Genomic DNA, 20,999 nt, shown 5'->3' with positions numbered 1-20,999 from the left:
TTTGTGAGTTGTGACTCGTTCTGCTATGTTACCCGAAAGGTACGACTAGAATGTTTGGCTAAAGTCTTAGGCAGGTTACCTTCTGTTTCGGTACCATGGATTTTTTTTTTCCTTTTTTCGGTGGCCTGGAAAGTAAAAATCAGAAATTGTCTTAATATTAAACGATAGAATTGGATATTTTTATGTATTGGTTTCGGCTTAGATTGAATACTTATTATTATTGTTATTATTATTATTATTACGATTAGGATGTTCTCCTCTTTCGCCACGTGTTATTTTATATGTACTGTTTGGGTGTTTTTGTGTTTAATTAGCCAATTTTGTTATATACGTGTAAAACAAAGTCTTTGTCCACAACACGTTACCTGTCCGAGTGAAAGTTGCTTATAAAATAGAGCAAGTCTGAGCATGTCCCTGTGGCATTTCATGCAAACAGAGTATATACAACATCTCTTTGCACGAAAGTTACGTATCCGAATGACACGATACGTGTCCATGTGGCATTTCTTTCTTCTTTCTCTTCACTCTCTGTCTTCCCACTACTCGCCTCTTTTTATCTCACTCTCTCTTCTTTCTCTTTTTCCTGTAGTGTTTCTTTCTCTCTCATCTCTTTCTCTCTTTCTCCTCTCTCGTCTGTCTTCTCTCTCGTCTCGTCTCGCCTCTCTCGCCATGGATTCTTGGGAGGGGAGCTAAATATTGGGCTTCAAATCTGTGACAATTTTGTTAGACGGTTTGGGGTTTTCTGTGTTGGAGAAAGTCTGCTTATTTAAGATTCATTTTATAGAATTTATTGGCTTTTTTTTTATCGCTCTGTTTAGGGTTTTTGATTAATCTGGGAAGTGAATCTTTTGGTTTTCAGTATATTGGTTGGGGCATTACTGATTTACTTCTGAATAATGTGCATGCTAAATTAATCATCATTCCAGTATTTGTGAAACATTATGCTTTTCAACCATGGCAGCATTATGTTTAGAGACATGGTCTCCTTTTGGTGATTCAATAATTGTATTTTATCATTAGCATTTAGTTGTCTTGAAGTTGTTATAGTCATGGAATAGGAGAGGATAATTAATGGTGAATTTAACCTTCTTTTTAGAATACACCAATCTTGAAAGGGAGTCGCAGAATACAAGGACCTGTAGATGATGCAGAACATGACAATCAGAAGAATTCGGTGAGACATCATTGACCTTAACATGGCAATTTCAAGTTTGGATAATCTCATCTATTTGTTTATGTTTTAGCATCGTCAGTTGCACCCAAATGGCATCATGCAACATTTCATTTTAATTGTACTTCATTTCATGTCGGCATCATTTTAATTCCAGTGTTTGGTTCCTGAGAACACTTGTTATTTGTATTTTTTCTATAAAAATTGTTTGTTTGTTTGTTTATGGGTGTGCAAGATATGTTATATTGAATTCCTTAGGAAAATTGTAGATCTATTTAGGGAATCCATTAATTTCCCCCAGCAGAGATTAATACATTGGCTCCAGTAAACTTTTGGGAACTTTCAACTACTTTGTTAGCACTGCGTGTGTTATGGTTGGTTGGTGATTCTTAATACTTGAAGGGCACATATTATTTACTCTCTGTAGTTATGAGATGTTAGTTGCCAACATTCAAAGATAGTAATCTTAAGAAGGGACCAAACCTGTCATGGGTATTAATGGCCCCAAGAAAGTTCTACACATTATTTAGAAATATAAGTTTTCCATGCCGCCATGCCTTCCTACTACCACTAGATTTGAATCACTGGTTTTGGCATTAAATTTTAGAATTTTGAGAAAATACTTGAAAATAAAAAATAAAGAATTATAGTCCAACGATGAAGAGATTTCACCTAACCGGTACATCCATATCAAAAAAGAAGATACATCATAAGACAATTGTAGTTCTAGAGGGGTTTTTAGTTATTACAATTGATACTTATAAAAAAAATTAGCTATTATTGTCGATTATTTCATCCTTTCTGAAGTTATGGTTAGAAAAGAAAAATGGGGAATGGGTGACTTTTTATATTCATGGTTTCTTGAAAAAGTAGTAGAAACTATAGTTGTGAATACAAGATCTTGGGCAAAGAATTAAAAAAAAAATAAAATAAAACAATTTGGGGGGTAGGGTGGAGAAATATCCAATTAGATTTTTGGGACCTTGGGTGCAAACCCACAATTTTTGCCTTATTGATATCAAGTAATTGGAAAATGTCAGAAATGGTTAGCAATGTGGAAGAGGAAGTACATCTCTAAACACTAAATGAGGAAGACTTATGCTTGGGCAAATCTCCTGGTTTACTATCTTTTAGTGTTCCAGAATCCTAATAAGTTGAGAGGCCATATTGAACAACTTCATCGGAAATTTTTTATGGGATGGAGGAGAAAAAGAGACCTTATTAGGATTGGATATCTATGTGCAAGGAGCAATCAAACCTTTTGACATCCATTATCTGCAAGAAATTCAGGATGAACACAAACAAGTGGGACAGTAACATCAACTCACACCATTTTTGCAACTACAGTTTGAGCTCCTCTTTCCCATGTGTATTTCAGTTCACCTTGCATAAGGATGCTATAATTTTTGGCTCCTATTAAATGATGACAATGGTTTGGACTGACATTTAAACTTAAACATCTTCCTACGAATTCCAAGATAGAGGAATTCGTCTCTCTTATCAACAGTCCTAGGGATGTTTTTATTCTCCATCTACCCTTGATACTAGAAATTGGTTGCCCCAAACCCAATCATTAGGTCTCTTGCCACTAAATATTTTCCCTGTAGGGCCGGACTTTGATTTTTAACCCCGATTAGCATGTATTGCTTGAAAAAAAAAACTGTCTTTCTTTTGTTCTACCTAGAGTATGCTTCTCTTTATGGTTGGCAACCCCAGGAAAGATTAGCACTTTTGATTCAGTCCTAAAAAAGAAGGATGCCCATCCTATGGTCAATTTGGGAAGATAGAAAATAGGTTCTACCTAGGGCAAGAAAAATCCAAGGAAGCACTTATGGAGGTTGTCACCATCAAGGTTATGCCAGTGAATTTTGTATGATCAATTACAATCAATTTCTTAGAATTTTGTATGATCCATTGGTGTAATTGAATCATTTTTGTGAAAATGTGAACTCCGACAATGAGAATGATAGATCTCGTGACTGTTAAGTAGGTAATTGTCATTTGTCAATGTCACCGATATTCTTGAGATTATTTTTGTTTCTTTTTTTTTTAACCGGTGTTACGAGTGTTTCGAATTTAAAGTTACGCAGAACATTCATGAGTAATTATTTTCCTATGAATTATGTAGGAATTTTATATGTCTAATCTGCAATGCATGGGCAGCTGGACTTCTAGTATGAATCAACATGGTTAATACCGCTCGGGAGAAATTGGCCTGCAAGTGTGCAATAGATTAAAAAAGCTCAACCATGTTGGTAAGCTTTACTCTGTTTATATTTGTCCTAACTCTCCCCTCCTCTTCATTTTCCCCTTTGATTGTCATTACTGGCTATCCGATGTGTCTATATTAGGGTGTTGTTTTGCTTTCATTTTTATTTTTATTTTTTGGTTGATTACAATTCACCGCATTCTTATATAAGTGCTATCTAGTATCATGATTAATGTAGTAAGCTTATTTATTTATTTTTAACAAACTACACACATCTTTTAAGATTGGATGAATGAAACATGATAGGTTTATTTTGGCCGATGCTTTTTCACTGATGAAGAACCACCACCAAGGCAAAAGATATTTTTTAGTTTCGCTGATCACAAGAGATATCTCTTAGTTTCGTTGATCATAAGAGATATCTCTTAGTCTCCAATTAAGTTTACCCTAATTTCTACTCCTTTATTATTTAATCCATATTGCATATATTCTGCTTCTTTTCTGGTTATTTAAAAGCCCTTTGTCTCTAAGGAATTTATCCATAATCATATATAATTTTATGTTGTGAATTGTAATTATTATTTGTGAAAATTATTAAATTAACAAACATTTGTGATAATTATTTTAATTTACCACACTTATCATTAATTTATTGCAATGATAAAAAATGTTGATAAATAAAAAATAATAAGAGTAATTTTTGAAATATTTTTTTGTTGCTTTTGTAATTTGATAATTATGGAAATTCCAATATTATAGTAATTTTGTTATTCATGAATTATTTTAAAATTTTCAAAATTCTGTAAAATTTACAACAACAATTATCATTGTATTATTTGTAATAACTAACAGTAAATTATTTTTAGTTATGGGTGAATTATTAGAAACTATTGAAATTATAAGAATTATTTGTTTCAAAATTAGTTTTTACCAATTCCATATAAGTTAATCTCATTAAAAAATATAAATAATAATATAAAAATGTGGATCCCTTCACCGGAAATGTGAAATATTTAGATACCCTGGACATTGGGGCATCACCTTGGCTTTTTAGTCTAATTCTGACATGGTTCCAGGCATTGATCTGCTCGGTTGTGCTGTTGATTGTTGTAGTTGTTCTTGTTTTTTAACTAATGGTGCTTCAGTTTCACCAATGCTTCTCACCTTTGTATTATCCCAGTTCCAAAAGAAGGCCCCTTCATTTGAAATTAGAACTTTAACCAAGAAGATGATAGAGTAATGGAAAGCTGAAGTTTGGTGTTTTCCTTTGTTGCATGTTGCATGCTGCTGGATCAATTCAAGTAGAGATGCATTCAGGGAATCAATGTTAGCAAAATAAATTGGATATAAATTTTAAATTATTTTAAGTAACTTTTTTTTCTAAGATACTTTCACTAAAAAAATAACTTCTCAACTTCTCTTTTTTCTATACAATAATTTCATTTCTCCAAGTCCCTGCAATGCAGGGGCCCCTCTGCTAGTTATTATTATTATTAGATCCTTATGGGATGTATTAAAATGGAGTATATTGTTAGTCCTTTTGTGAGATAGATAAGTGAGCAAATTTTTAAAAAATCCCCACATTTAGTCCTATAAAGTATAGTCAATTTCTCCCCTTTATGAATAATTAATTTATGGAAAAAATTTCGGATAGGTACTCTGTACTTTAGGCCGAGTGCCAATTTAGCATCTGAATTTTAAAATACAACAATGTAGTATCCAAACTTTCATTTTACGATAATTTAGTACTTGGCATTAACTCACCATCAATTAGAAGACGAAAAAGACCTAAATACCCCTCAGCTATTTTGAATAATACATGAATTCTTGATTGAAATTACGAAAATGACCCCATTAGCTATTTTGACCAATGCAAGTGGAAACCACTATTCACACTTGCAGTTACTGAGATTCCAAGAACCAGCTCCTTCACTAGGGCTGTTCACGGGTTGGGTTGGGTCGGTTTACTAGTGTTTTTTCAACTGACCCGACCTGGTCGGGTTACCTATAAATCAAACCGAAACCGACCCTTTATTAAGTAAAACTGACCTGTTCAGCTTGAGTCGATTTGGGTCGGTTTGTGTTTCAACCAACTCCAAGCTTGCACAATGCACATGAAGTCAAAGTGCTAATATTATATATAATATTTCAAAATATATTTTTTGAAAATATATATTTAAAACCAAAACATATATGAATATATCAAAATATATATTTTCTAATTTTTGGAAATATATATTTCAGAAATATATATCTGATATATTTTAGAATATATATTTTTTCAGATATATATTTATTATTTAAAACTAAAATAGCTATATTTAAAAGATATTTTTTCACATAACTTGGTTTAGTTCGGTTTAGTTTCAGTTTTCACATATGAAAACCAAAACTGAACTGAACTATTGGTTTGTTTATCTTTCCAACCCGAAACCGACTGGTAGTAAAGAAAAACTGGCCAACTCGGATTGGGTCGGGCTGGGTTGATCGGTTTGGATTTATTTGTGAACAGCCCTATCCCTCACGCCAGTGATGTCAAGCGAATGCAAGCCAGAAAAATTGAAATCAACGCTCAAACACAATGCCAAAAAAAGTTGAAATCGAAGAATCCAGTGCCATTGCCGGAGAAGACGAAAAAAACTAGAAAAAGTCAAATAAACCAGAAAAAGATCAATGAAGAACGCTAGAAAAATATCAGAAAAAGAAGAGGAAGAGAGGAGAAGTAAAAACCGAAAAGATTGTATATTTTCGTACTGGTTTGTTTTTTAAATTATATTTTTTTATTGATTATTTAGAAGTGAAAACATATTTGTTTAATCGTCTTCAACGTCTGGTCTTCAGTGGATTCCGATCTTTGGACATCACGCCTTGCTGCTGCCAAACACCAATATGCGTTGCAGCGCCATCAGAACTCTCACTTAGGTAGGCATCCTGATTTCGTTTTGATCATTAAATGTATGATTTTTTTGGTTTTCAATTTGTTATTTTCTATAAGAAAACGAATTTTCTTCCATGATGATGGCATGGATGCTAGATGGGTTGTGCATCGACGACTTTGAGGTTGAAGAGGATGTTCGTCCTGATTTCCCCTGCCCGTTTTGTTATGAAGATTACGATATTACTTTTCCATGTTCGCATATCGAAGACGAGCATCCTTTTGAATCGAAAGTCACTGTGTAAGTACTGGTTCATTTTATTCATTTGATTTGATAATTTCATTCATTCATTGTTTTGATTTTTCATTGATGTTCCGGAACGAAAGAATTTCGGGCATTGGTTATTGATATGTCTTTGTTACAGAGTTACTATTCTTTTGAAACGAGGTCCTTGTAAAAGAACACATATAGGGACTACAACCATATTTTTTCTTTATTTCGGCTCTGGTTCATTGATACCTCTTAAAGTCTTAACCAAACAAAAAAACAAAAAAAGAAAAAAAAACTAGAAAAAATCACTTTTATTCCATATATTTTTATCGGATGAGAAAAGAAACCTTAGTCGGCCTGTACCTTTATCTATCCTAAATGTGATATTGCAAAGCGCATTTGGTTGGGGTTAATGTACATAGTTTCTTTCAAGAAGATGTACTGGAGAATGTGCCTTCCCGTGCATCAGGCTAGGCATTTGGATTCAGGGAAACTCTGGACTCTGGAGCATCCTTAGGACCTTTCACCTTTCTAAGGTTCTCTGTTTTTTATTGGAGGGGAAGGCCAGCCCATACATGGGGAGAGGATGTTCTCTGTAACATTATTTATTTATGTAGATTATAAGATGACTTGTTTCCAATCTGTTGTGTAGAAACTCCGCTTTTCTGTTTGAGATTTTGAGTTTCTGGTTTGTTTCGGTCTTATTTATATTGCATGTAATTGATATTTTAGGAGAGTGAGTGGGTTTTAGGGCACTAACCAACTTAATAGCTTAGATGCGCATGAGGCGATCAAAGAGGTAAATACCCTTAATGAGACAAAATATGTACCCTTTTCTGCTTTTTGTTTTCCTCTTAATTTCATTGTAGGGTTAGAATTCTACTTTTCATGAGTGTAGCCATTTTCCTACACTGTGCACAGGCCAACCAATGGGATCTTTGACCACAGTACCTTTGACACGACGTATTGGATATTGTTGGCCAGAAAGAGATATGATAGAGAGACATTCTTGTACAACTCGGCCTTACCATCAAGTTTGCAAAGGACGACCAGTATGATCCATACCAATCAGATGGAAATCGCCGATGACTGGTTATCCACCCAGCTTGGGCTCGAGTAGTAAGACTCTAGAAGTGGAGATTGCATCGGCACAGGTCCATTGGCAATGATATTGGAAAGACTTCCATTGTAATCGGCCAATAAGGTCAAGTAGTTCATCACGTATCGAGTAAGAGGGTGCAGTCCACCACCAGGAACAGAGGATTTCGATGGATCCTTCTGAATTGCTGATTCGAAGTTTGATGGCCAGTTTACTAAGAGGTTTGTTTGGTAAACTCAGTTTTGGTCCAAATGTGGCTGTTGTCTACTGTGATAGTCAGAGTGCTATTCATTTGACTAAGGATCAAATGTATCATGAGAGGACGAAACACATTGATGTGGGATGCCATTTTATCTGTGATGTTGTAAAACAATGAAATATCATTGTGAAGAAGATTGGTATTATAGATAACCTAGCTGATATGTTAACAAAGCCTCTTCTTGTGGCTAAGTTCAAGCATTCCTTGGACTTGATTGGTGTTTGCAACATTTGAGTTTGCCCATTGGGGCTTTTGTTGGAGAAGGTGGAGGAAGATTACTATTTTGTGATGTTTGAGAAAATTCAAGCCAAAGTGGAGATTTGTTATGTTTGTGCCTTGAATTCTTTGTGGCGACTTGCTTCTTGAATCCGCTTTGAATTAATTTGAGAATAACCCAAAGGCAAATTTTCATAGTGATTTGTGGTGGATGAGTAGGCCTAGCCCCCACCACAAATCACCATTGGGGGTGGGGGGTGTAGCCCCTACGGCGGTATGGACCCGATCCATATTCATCTTATAGGTCCAAACCGAATACAAAGAGTTATGTATTTTCAGGGGTTTTCTCTCTTGTATTTAGAATTTGTCTTGTGAGAGACGAGCGAGACATTGGGTGTATTTGGGGCTTAGGGTTTTTTTATTTTTTTGTGAGGGCATAACTCTATATTTCTTTTCCATTGCCAACTTTATAGTGGATTTTTTGTTCCTTATTCGCCTATGGACGTAGGCTATAAGCCTTACCATGTAAATTTGTATGTGTTCTTTGCACTTGTTTCTCTTTATCTCTACTTTTACTTTTAGGTTGGGTGCCATTCGAATATGTTTTCTTGGGTTTTTCACAACATTCTCCATCCATTTCTCTATCATACAGGCTCGTCGAATACTCGCCCTATTTTCTTGTAAGAAGATGCTTCCTCTAACGTTGTTGTCTGTTGTGATGTGAAGGGTAATTTTGATATTATAAAATATTTAATTGACAAAATATTAATGAATGGACCTAAATGTCTATTTTTGAAAGTTTAGGGTACCTAAGCGTTGTATTCGAAAGTTAAGGGTACCTAAGTGTTACTACCTCCAAAGTACATGGTACTTATTTGTGTGTATATATATATATATATTATATCTTTTTGAAGGGCTACACAAGTGGGCCCCCACCCCCACCAATCTAGGTAAAGATGGGATAGCTCATCCCCCAATCCATAAACCCCCAATCCAGGTGAAGACGGAATTTGATCCCAAGTCTCCACTACGGTCAACAAGAGACTTGGAATGACAACGGGGCGGGGATCATATTCCCCATCCTTGACCCCCGATTTTGAAATTAACTCCCATCCCGGCTCTGATCCCCACCGGGGATAAAATTTGTCCTCCATCCCCGACCCTTAATGGGGATGGGTTCCTTGTAGGGACCCAAATCCCCGAAATGTTTTTAGATAACAATATATTTTTTTGAAAAATAAATTTATTTAAAATAAATAAAAAATTATATTTATATATAATATAAATAATATAATAATATATATTTAATATAAATAACATTTAATATATATAATCGGGGTTGGGGTGGGGTGAGGACCTCAATCCCCATCCTCGACCCTGATCGGGGATTAATCACCGTCCCTATCCCTGCCTTGCCAAAACAATCCCCATCCCCAACCCCCATCAGGTTGGAGAATTCGGGTCTCCATCGAGGATGAAAAAAATTGGCATCCTTACAAGAGACCTTAAAAGTGGACCCTTTTGAGTTTCTAAAGGGTTTCTATCTGGTTGTCTTCTTGATGCACCTACGACTCTTGTCTTCATGAGAGCTCAGTTGGGATTTCATTTCCTTTGGACTCCGGATTTAAACTCTCTTGTTATGTTTGCTTTCATTTGGATGATTTTTTATTTAATCGGAAGTTTTCTACTTGTTGAGCCGTTCTATCCACTTTTTTTTTTTTTTTTTTTGTGGTGGGGGGGGGGGGGGGGGCGGCGGTGTAGTGATGTGGTTATTAAGTGGTCAGGTTCATGTTGAGACTGGTGCAAGTTATTAGCTAGTTTTGGAATCTGTTATTTTTGTTCGCAGAAATTGCTTAGTTTTATTTGTTTATTTACTCATTGCTATTGGGTGCTGTTTGGCCTAACTTTTGTTGGTTTTTGTATTCTCAATGCAAAACTGTAAAGGTTGTTTGAATGGGCTTTGCCCTGATTGAAGCAAAACTCATGTTTGATGGGCTAGCCTTAGGTTGGTGTTTTATTAATATGAGTTTTAGTTGTAAAATACTTTTGATGAGGGGGTAATTTGGTCCTTCAATGATATCGTGACATGTGTCATTGTAGAACAACAAAGTGACACCTTAGTACCATGTAAGCAGACTACATCGAACACTTCAGCGACCTTGGCACCACCCTGGTAGGCCGAACTGCGAACAGCTTGGAAGAACCTCAAGTTGGTGTAAGAGGTGACCTGCTTCCACCAATCCAACCTCACTCTGGTTAGCGACTTGCCTGGTGTGCCGAGTGACCTCCCCCTTAAGCAGACTATCGCCTCCGAAGTCCCTAGGATCATGACGCCGCATTGGAAGAGCTGGTTATCACCCCGCCCACTTCAGGTGGGATTGGATAAGCATTACCTGCTTGCATGAAGTCATCTCCAGGCTTGAAACCACCTCCAAACCAGATAAGTTAGAGATCCCAGACGCGTTTCATGAGACTCACAGCAACCCACCTATATAAGGGCCTCACCTCCAACCATATAAGGTATGCACAATTTAGCACTCAAGCTCTCTAACTCTTTCTTGCTTCCTAGCTCTCAGAAAAAACTCTAGTTCGCCAGCTTAAGCATGGAGTGCCCACACTAGGTAAAGTAGCCTAGGTACTCTGATCTTCTCTTTTTCTTAGCAGCTTGACCAAGTGACCTACTTAGTTCGGTGTCTGAACCGTCCTATAGCAAGGAGCTATCAGATCGTGCACCATCAGTTTTTATTATAAATAAAATATTTTTCTTCTATGGTTACATTACATATGAGTCTTGATTTGATGTTAGAACCGAATGATGAAATGATCTATTCCTCCCTCCTATTTAGTTTTTGCGGATGATTTCTAGACTTAGGTGGCGTTTGATAAATTTGAAATTTCAGATTTGAAAAGTTAAAAAGATATTGTCTAAAATTTGAAAAGAAGCATATGTGTTTTTTTACTTTTTAGAGGCTCTAAATCTATAAGTTTGTTTGTGTTGGATCAACCCTTTACATCTAAAATTTATTGATTTTACTATTTTACCCCTAGAACATACTATTTGGAAATGTTGAACTCAATTTGCATTATCTCATAAAAAATAATTTTCAACCTCAAAATAATATTGAAACAATACAAATAAAAAATAAAAAATTAATAATTAATAATTAAAAATTACTAATTAATAAATGAAACGATTAAAATTAAAAACAATTAGTGACTATAAAAATGTTAAAATAATTAATAATTACTAATTAATAACTTACACAAATAAAAATTAAAATAATTTTTAAAAAATTATGAAATAGTTAAAAATTACTATTTAATAAAAATAATTAATAATTAATAAATAACACAAGGAAAATTAATAAAAAATAATTAGTTTAATAAAAATATTAAAATAATTAATAATTAATAATTAGTAAAATTAATTTGTAATTATTATTATTATTATTATTATTATTATTATTATTATTATTATTATTATTATTATTATTATTATTACTCAACAAATTGTCGTTGCTGCAAGTTGCAGCGTCGGTGGCGGGAAGACAGGGAGAGAGAGAGAGAGTGTGAGTGAGTGAGAGAGAACTGCCACTGCAACTTGTAGTGGCGGTGGCGGGAAGACATTTGAGAGAGAGAGAGCCACAGGTTGCAGTGGTGGTGGCGTGAAGATAAGAGAGAGAGAGAGAGAGAGAGAGAGAGAGAGAGAGAACCACTACTGCTTGTTCAGGTTGCAGAGAGGGTTCGAAGAGAGCTTGATGGCGGTGGAACTTGTTCAGGTCGCAAATAGGGTTCAATTAAGGATACTAATGTCTTTTACACACCTCTGAATTACATCTGAGCGCATTAAGAACCTGCCCCACTTCTTGCAAATTAAGATCTAAAATTAAATTTCAGATCTAATAATAAGAGGGCATATCAAACACTACCTTCATATCGGTATAATATCTAAGTTGTTGTGTATGGTCCTCAGGTTTGATAATGGTACTTTGTTACATGTTAAGTTTGTTTACTTTTGATATATTTACCAATGGGATACTTTCGGGATCAATATCTGAGGTATGTTAAAGCAAATGATGTTGGGATGGTGAAGAGTTGTGATAGGATATAACATGAATATATTGAAAATGACTTTTCTTAATTTAAGAATAACTTATTTATATGCATAAACTCCAAATCTATGTGCGAGGGACTTATGGTATCAGATTGAAATATCCAAAAAATACATGAAGGGCATTCTTGATATTTTCTGTAAACATGAAAGTTATAGAAGAATACCCTTTCAAGGGATGTAAAGTTGAATATCCACTGATGTGATACTAGGACGGAAATACATCCCGTCCTATCAATATCTAAGGTCATTGACATGAGAACTTAGCTCAATGAAAGGGCATTCTTAATGTTTTGATTGAAATACATCGAGTGAACCACATTAAAAAATAGTTTGATGGGAAAGTCTATTTCTTAGCTCAATGGAAGTATATTTGAGTTGTCGCCTGGACTCTTGATTTTTCAAAGAAAATAGGGCTGTTCATGGGTCGGGTTAGGTCGGTTTACTGAGGTTTTTTCAATCGATCTGACCTGTTCGGATTATCTGAACTTGAAACCGAAACCGACCCAGTATTAAACAAAACCGACCTAGTCGGTTTGAATTAGGTTTGGTCAATTTGGGTCGGTTTTGACTCTAAATTCAACCATGCTTGACAGAAATTCAACTGTACTATATATATATGGGGACTGTGGCACCACAGTATGTGAGGTAATGAACGCGGAAAAAGCATTGTTTTTGATAAATAAGATATACCTCTAGTCCACGCTTTTGAATCTGTCATTTGAGATAAACTGCACAACACATTATTGCTTTTTTAAAATCATGTGAGAAATGAAAACACCATATCCACAAATCTATTGTGTTGTGTCTAAAGTACAACTGTCAATGGGTTGGGTCTATCCGATAGAACTGAATCGATCAAAATACTGGTTTTGGTTATGAATACCGTGTCCCCAGTCAGATCGGGACTGGTTCTTGCTGTTGAGAGCTGATTAAGGCCTTAATCGATTATAATGGTTAATGATATATAAATGTCTATTTTTTTTTATTATATTTTATACCTGAAAGGGTAAATTTCATAGACAGTGTATACGATAATTTTGGTCAAAAACATTTTACTATTTCATGTCATTTTTATAAAGGCAATTAGATAACTATAGATGTCAAATATAATTGGGTCTTATTTACTCATACCCGATTATTTTCATTAATAATTGATTCGGGTCTGAATCTCAATTATAGAGCCAATTAATAATGATTTTGGGACTGGTCCACTCTGTCCCAAATCAGACCTGACCCACTGACAGCTCTAGTTAGCATTGGGATAGTGCCATGGTGGTGGTAGGAAAGAAACACAGACCGAGTTAAATTAACTCAACCTAGTCCAGTCCAAATACACAACCAAATTTTCAACACGAAATTCTCCACAAATTAATCAATAATATGATGTAAAAAAAATCATCCCTAACAAACTTAACATGGGTCAATCAATCATGTTACGTACATTAGATAATGTGCATAGGGTTTGGATTGTCCAATTAACCCAACCCGATTTCATATTGGGTTAGCAGAATTTTCCAACCTTAAGCCTAATCCCATCTTCAACCCAACCAACCCTTTTTATTTTCAACTTGACCCAACCCAGGTTGTAGGTGTAGGTAGGACCGCAGGAGAAGTTCAGATCGGATGAGCTTGGGCCATCATTCTGTATGTTGGGTTAGTACATAAGATTGATGTTGAAGATCACAAAGACTAGAAGTCGAGTTTGGTGCTCAAGCTTTCTTCTTCGCCATTTTTCAATGGGGGTAGTGTTTCAGAATGAACAATATCGGTCTTCTCGAACATTTTGGAGAGTTACTTAAATATCTATATTAATATAAATATATTAGGGGAATTTACGGCGCCCAGTCCGGGGCATAAAAAAATACCTCTAAAATCATTGTACTAATTTAGAAATTTCGAAATTTTATACCTTGCAAATATAAGTTTCCGTCAACTCCACTGGTCCACACCCACGTCACCCCCAATCCTTTCATATTATGTGAAATACCCGAAATACTACTTTTACCCACTTGACTCTCGACCCTAGAAAAATCCAGAAATATCTCTCATTTAACATCTCGTCATAGTTAAAGTTAAAACCGTTAATTTTCTCTCTCCTCCCATATTTACGCACTTAACCAACTTATCTACCCAAGGTCCTTCTTCGGTTCTTCCAATCACTGGTGTTCTTTCTGTTCTTTAATTAAACCGGTCCAATCTTGCAACATACAGAGAACAACTGGAAACAAATGCGGCAACAAGGCTGCCACTTTCCTTTCTGTTGAATAAGACGTAAAGTTCTGCAGAGAGAACCTTGTAGAGAACATTACAGAGAACCTTGCAAAGGACTTTGAAGAAGATGATAGTGGTTGTTTAAAGGGGAATTTTTCATATTTAAAGAGAACTTTGTAGAGAAGCATTCGTTTGAAGCAGACGACAGAATTTTTACAAAGAAGACACAGAGAAGAATCATTCGTTCTTAGTTTCTAAAATCTAGTGTTACTTACTAATTTCCACCCCACATTAGAACACCAAATTTGTTCATACAATGTAAGATTCTAATTCTCTTTCTTTCTTCCTTCTCTATCATTCATTCCATTTTCGCTCTTTTTTTATCTTTATTCTTCTTTGTAACTCCCGCTTCCTTTCATCTGCCTCGTTGGGACGACAACGACAAATTGAGCAGCGGCAACAAATTTTTCCCCTGTTTTCTAAGTTATAAATCAAATTAATATCGTGTAATAACACTAACTGATCTAGTGGTCATCATTTTTGTTAGGTTTTATGGTCTCTAAATTGAAATAGCCACATACTGTTCTTTTTACATTTATGTCTCTCACTTTTCTCGTGATCTTCCATTTTTTTTTCATATTGTTTAGTAGTTTCGAATGGAGGAGGAACCCTTCGAGGTTGAAGTATCCTTACTTGATATCTTTAGGCGAACTTCTACTACTTGCCACCTCCCACGGCCGAGATTTACTATAAATACAGTGGGCAACAAATTTTATGCAGTCGTTACTGTGACTATGTGGGGCGATGTGAGAAGCTTCTATGGGGATACAACTGATACGCCCGATGCATTGGTTGAAATTCCTTCCCGAGTGGCCATGCAATATCTGCAATCACGCCAACGGATCAACATAAGGGATGCAAACTTTGATGCCATGAAAGAGTACCGACGCATTTGCCTTGAATGGGAGGCCGAACTACAGGAAGTAAGGACATAATATCTAGCATTGAGACGTGAGTTTTTGCAATTACGCGACAAGGTCAAACGCTTGTAGAATATCGCTACACAAAATGATTGAAGTGGCCACCATTAATGAGATTGGAAATTGTCTAAATGACCAGATGTTTATGCCAGATCAAACATTTTGTGTGTAATTTGTTTATATAAACGAATCACACGTTCCATTTTTCTTTATTGATAACTATATTTTTATTTGATTAGTCTTTTATGTGCTATGTTAATACATTTATCCACCTCCACCAAAAATGATTTCTCTTCCTAAATGCTTCATAAATACATATATCCATATGCAGGAATGAACAACAACAAAATCAAATCTAGATTGTATATTGTCCAGTTAGAACAAAACATATATAAATCTTTGACAACTATCGTCCGTTACTAAAAAAAAATGAGTAGACATCTTTCCGAAAAAATGAAATAAGTTCGACAGGAATCATATATTTACTAATGAATTACATTTACAATTAAAACTAGTTTATTGCAAACCTATAAGACAGTGTAGATGTGCGTCAGCCTAGTGTAGTCCACATTTGGTGGATTATTGTATGCACGTACCGAGATGGATTGACTTCAAGTGTATATGCCAGAGACATTCAGGCCTTGAATAGCCTATCTAAGGGTCCGTTCACCTTCGGACGTGGGCATGTGTCGTATGCATGTGATCACTGTTAATTATGTGTTTTAGCTACTGTATTCCACATTTGGTGGATTATTGTATTCACATACCGAGATGAATCAACTCACAGGTCATTCTTATGTATGCCATGGATGCCTCAAGAACTTTCTCAACCTACCTCCGGTCCTATTCACTTTTGGACGCGGGCGGACGTGGCCGATAGTAGTGAATGTGTGGTTTTCATGAGATTAGTACTGTTGTGTGTTTCATCCTAGTGAAGTTCACATTTGGTGGATTATTTTATGCACATACCGAGATGGAATGACTCAATAGCCACTATAGTGCATGTGCTGGAGGCCTCAGGGACCAGACAATCTGAATGCCGGGCCCATTAGCCTTCGGACGCAGGCAGATGCGGTCGATAGGTGTGAATGTGTTGTTTGCATGAGATCAGTACTGTTGTGTGTTTCACCCTAGTGTAGATGCACATACCGAGATGGAATGACTCAATGGTCATTATAGTGTATGTGTCGGAGGCCTCATGGACTGGACCATCTGAACCCAGGGCCCATTTGCCTTCGGACGAGGGCGGATACGACCGATAGGTGTGAACGTGTAGTTTGCATGTGATCAGTACTATTGTTTTTTTTCAACCTAGTGAAGTAAACATTTGGTGGATTATTTTATGCACATACCGAGATGGAATGACTCAATGGACATTATAGTGCATGTGCTGGAGGCCTCAGAGACTAGACCATCTAAACCTTGGGCCCATTTGCCTTCGGATGCGGGTGGACGCAGCCGATAGGTGTGAACGTGTCATTTGCATGAGATCAAGACTGCTGTGTGTTTCAGCCTAGTGTAGATGCACATACCGAGATGGAATGACTCAATGGTCATTATAGTGCATGTTCTGAAGGCCTCATGGACCGAACCATCTAAACCCCGGGCCCATTTGCCTTTGGACGTTGGCGGACACGGCCGATAGGTGTGAATGTGTCGTTTGCATGAGATTAGTACTGTTGTGTGCTTCAACCTAGTGTAGTCCACATTTGGTGGATTATTTTATGCACATACCAAGATGGAATGACTCAATGGGCATTATAGTTCATGTGTCGGAGGCCTCAGGTACTGAACCATCTGAACCCCGGGCCCATTTGCCTTCGGACGCGGCCGATAGGTGTGAATGTGTTGTTTGCATTAGATCAGTACTGTTATGTGTTTCAACCTAGTGTAGTCCACATTTGGTGGATTATTTTATGCACATACCAAGATGGAATGACTTAATGGGCATTATAGTGCATGTGTCGAAGGCCTAAGGGAGCGGAACATCTAAACCCCGAGCCCATTTGCCTTCGGACGCGGGTGGACACGACCGATATGTGTGAATGTGTCATTTACATGAGATCAGTACTGTTGTGTGTTTCAACATCACATACCGAGATGAATTGGCTCAATGGTCAATATGATGCATGTGCTGGATGCCTCAGAGGCCGGACCATCTGAACCCTGGGCCCATTTTCCAGGTGCGAACGTGTCAATTGCATGAGATCAGTACTGTTGTGTGTTTCAGCCTAGTGAAGTCCACATTTGGTGGATTATTTTAAGCACATACCGAGATGGAATGATTTAATGGGCAATATAGTGCATGTGCCGGAGGCCTTAGGGATCAGATCATCTAAACCTCGGGCCCATTTGCCTTCAGACAGGTGGACACGACCGATAGGTTTGAACGTGTCATTTGCATGAAATTAGTACTATTGTGTGTTTCAACCTAGTGTAGATACACATACCGAGATGAAATGACATAATGGTCACTATAGTGCATGTGTCAGAGGCCTGATGAACCGGACCATCTGAACCCTGGGTCCATTTGCCTTCGGACGTGGGTGGATGTGGCCAATAGGTGCAAACGTATCGTTTTCATGACATCAGTACTGTTGTGTGTTTCAGCCTAGTGTAGTCCATATTTGGTGGATTGTTTTATGTACATACTGAGATGGAATGACTCAATGGGCATTATAGTGCATGTGCAGGAGGCCTAAGGGACCGAACCATCGGAACCCCGGGCCCATTTAACTTCAGATGTGGGTCGATGCGGCTGATAGGTGTGAATGTGTCGTTTGCATGAGATCAATACTGTTGTATGTTTCTGTCTAGTGTAGATGTGCATACCGAGATGGAATGACTCAATGGGCATTATAGTGCATGTACCGGAGGCCTCAGGGACTGGACCATCAAAACCAGAGCCCATTTGGCTTCGGACACGGGTGGACGCAGCCGATGTGTGTGAACGTGTCATTTGCATGAGATCAGTACTGTTGTGTGTTTCAGCCTAGTGTAGATGCACACACTGAGATGGAATGACTCAATGGTCATTATGGTGCATGCGTCGGAGGCCTCAGGGACCAGACCATTTGATCCTCAGCCCCATTTGCCGTCGAACGCAGGCGGACGCGACCGATAGGTGTGAACGTGTTGTTTGCATGAGATCAGTACTGTTGTGTGTTTCAACCTAGTGAAGTACACATTTGGTGGATTATTTTATGCACATTCCGAGATGGAATAACTCAATGGGCATTATAGTGCATGTATCAGAGGCCTTAGGGACCGGACCATCTGAACCTCGGGCCCATTTGCCTTCAGATGCAGGTTGATGTGGCCGATAGGTGTGAACGTATCGTTTGCATGAGATCAGTACTGTTGTGTGTCTCAGCCTAGTGTAGATAAACATACCGAGATTGAATGACTCAATGGGCATTATAGAGTATGTGCCGGAGGCCTCAGGGACTAGACCATTTGAACCCCAGGCCCATTTGCCTTCAGATGCAGGCGGACGGGGCCGAAAGGTGTGAACGTGTTGTTTCCTTGATATTAGTAGTGTTGTGTGTTTCAACCTAGTGTAGATGCACATACCAAGGCGGAATGACTTAATGGTCATTATAGTGCATGTGCCGGAGGCCTCATGGACTGGACCATTTGAACTCTGGGCCCATTTGCCTTTGGATGTGGGTGGACGTGACCAATATGTGCGAATGTGTCATTTGCATGGGATCAGTACTGTTGTGTGTTTCAGCCTATTGTAGTCCACATATGGTGGATTATTTTAGGCACATACTGAGATGGAATGACTCAATGGGCATTATAGTGCATGTGCCGAAGGCCTCAAGGACCGGACAATCTAAACCTCAGGCCCATTTGCCTTTGGACGCAGGCAGACGGGGCCGAAAGGTGTAAACGTATCGTTTGCATGATATTAGTAGTGTATTGTGTTTCAGCCTAGTGTAGATGCACATACCGAGATGGAATGACTTAATGGTGATTATAGTGTATATGTCAGAGGCCTCATGGACTGGACCATCTGAATCCTGGGCCCATTTGCCTTTGGATGCGGCCGATAGGTGCGGACGTGTCATTTGCTTGAGATCAATACCGTTGTGCGTTTCAACCTTATGTAGTCTACATTTGGTGGATTATTTTATGTACATATTGAGATGGAATGACTTAATGGGCATTATAGTGCATGTGCCGGAGGCCTCAGGGACCAGACCATATGAACTCTGAGTCCATTTTCCTTCGGACGTGGGTGGACGGGCCTGAAAGATGTGAACATGTCATTTGCATGATATTAGTAGTGTTATGTGTTTCAGCCTAGTGTAGTCCACATTTGATGGATTCTTTTATGCACATACCGAGATGGAATGACTTAATGGGCATTATAGTGCATGTGCTGGAGGTCTTAGAGACCGGACCATATGAACTCCATGTTCATTTGCCTTCGGACACGGGCGGATTTGGCCGAAAGGTGTGAACGTTCCGTTTGCATGATATCGGTAGTGTTATGTGTTTCAGCCTAGTATAGTCCACATTTAGTGGATTATTTTATGCACATACCTAGATGGATTGACTTAATGGGCATTATAGTGCATGTGTCGGAGGCCTCAGTGACCGGACCATATGAACTTCGGGTCCATTTACCTTCGGACGAGGCGAATGGGCCGAAAGGTGTGAACGTGTTATTTGCATGATATCAGTAGTGTTGTGTGTTTCTGACTAGTGTAGTTCACATTTGGTGGTTTATTTTATGCACATATCGAGATTGAATGACTCAATGAGCATTATAGTGCATGTGTCAGAGGCCTCAAGGACCGGACCATCTGAACCCCGAGCCCATTTGCCTTCGGACGCGGCCGATAGGTGCGAACATGTCGTTTGCATGAGATTAGTATACTAATCACATTTTTGGTGAACACATGTCTAATTCACTAGTAAGAGAGTTTGAGAACCAAAAAAGTAATTATAAAGTTACATTAATTACATGAGATGAACGTTATAACCAAAATACAATTTCAAAATGATGGCTATTTGACATGCTCGAATTACCCTTATTCTTTAGACGCTCAATATCCTGTCGAAGGTGTCCATTTTTGCGTGTCGACTGCCAGATCTCTCTCATGACATCACATAGCTTGGCCTCTCGTTCAGTTATCAATTGCGTGTAACGGTTTATGAGATCAATGTTTGTGTCTCTTATCTCAATTCGACACTGTGTTTTCAGATATGCAATGGCTGCTTTGGCAGCCAATTGAATAGACAGTTCCATCATGTCACATACGTCACATTCGATTAACATTTCTTCACCCCATGCATACATGGTGATGACTGTTTGTGATTTGTCGCCCACCACCCTCATAGCGCAATTGGACCGTGGCAGGTTGCATGTGTTTGTGACTCATTGGAGAACCTCCAAAATTGAAATCTCCACCACAATGGGTCGCTTTGCCATCTGGCACACATGGACAAAGATTAATGCTATAGTAACGTATCAGTAAGATATTCAGTTTGAGTTATCAAATGATATGCCCACCCCTACCCCTAAATACTCAGGTTAGGGTTGGACAATGGATCAAATCGTGTCATCTATACTTACATAATTA

General features: G+C 37.7%; 1 long non-coding RNA gene across 4 annotated transcripts; it reads left to right on the top strand.

Annotated features, from left to right (window-relative positions):
• Positions 1–421: 421 nt before the first annotated feature.
• Positions 422–10,881, top strand: LOC104610050 (uncharacterized). 4 transcript variants are annotated; one of them, XR_737365.3, is made up of 6 exons: positions 422–1,174; positions 3,300–3,426; positions 6,222–6,302; positions 6,415–6,556; positions 7,259–7,325; positions 7,448–8,210. It is a non-coding gene; the product is annotated as an uncharacterized LOC104610050 (long non-coding RNA). The 4 variants fall into 4 exon arrangements; XR_016080519.1 differs by lacking the exons at positions 7,259–7,325; positions 7,448–8,210 and adding an exon at positions 10,201–10,881; XR_016080520.1 differs by lacking the exon at positions 7,259–7,325 and having other exon boundaries at positions 7,511–8,210.
• The last annotated feature ends 10,118 nt before the right edge of the window (positions 10,882–20,999 follow it).

The sequence above is a fragment of the Nelumbo nucifera genome, chromosome 1, assembly GCF_055504915.1.
Source record: "Nelumbo nucifera cultivar China Antique chromosome 1, China Antique-T2T, whole genome shotgun sequence".
Taxonomy (NCBI): domain Eukaryota; kingdom Viridiplantae; phylum Streptophyta; class Magnoliopsida; order Proteales; family Nelumbonaceae; genus Nelumbo; species Nelumbo nucifera.
Note: the sequence above shows the minus strand (reverse complement) of the source record. Positions and strands in the feature narration are given on the sequence as shown.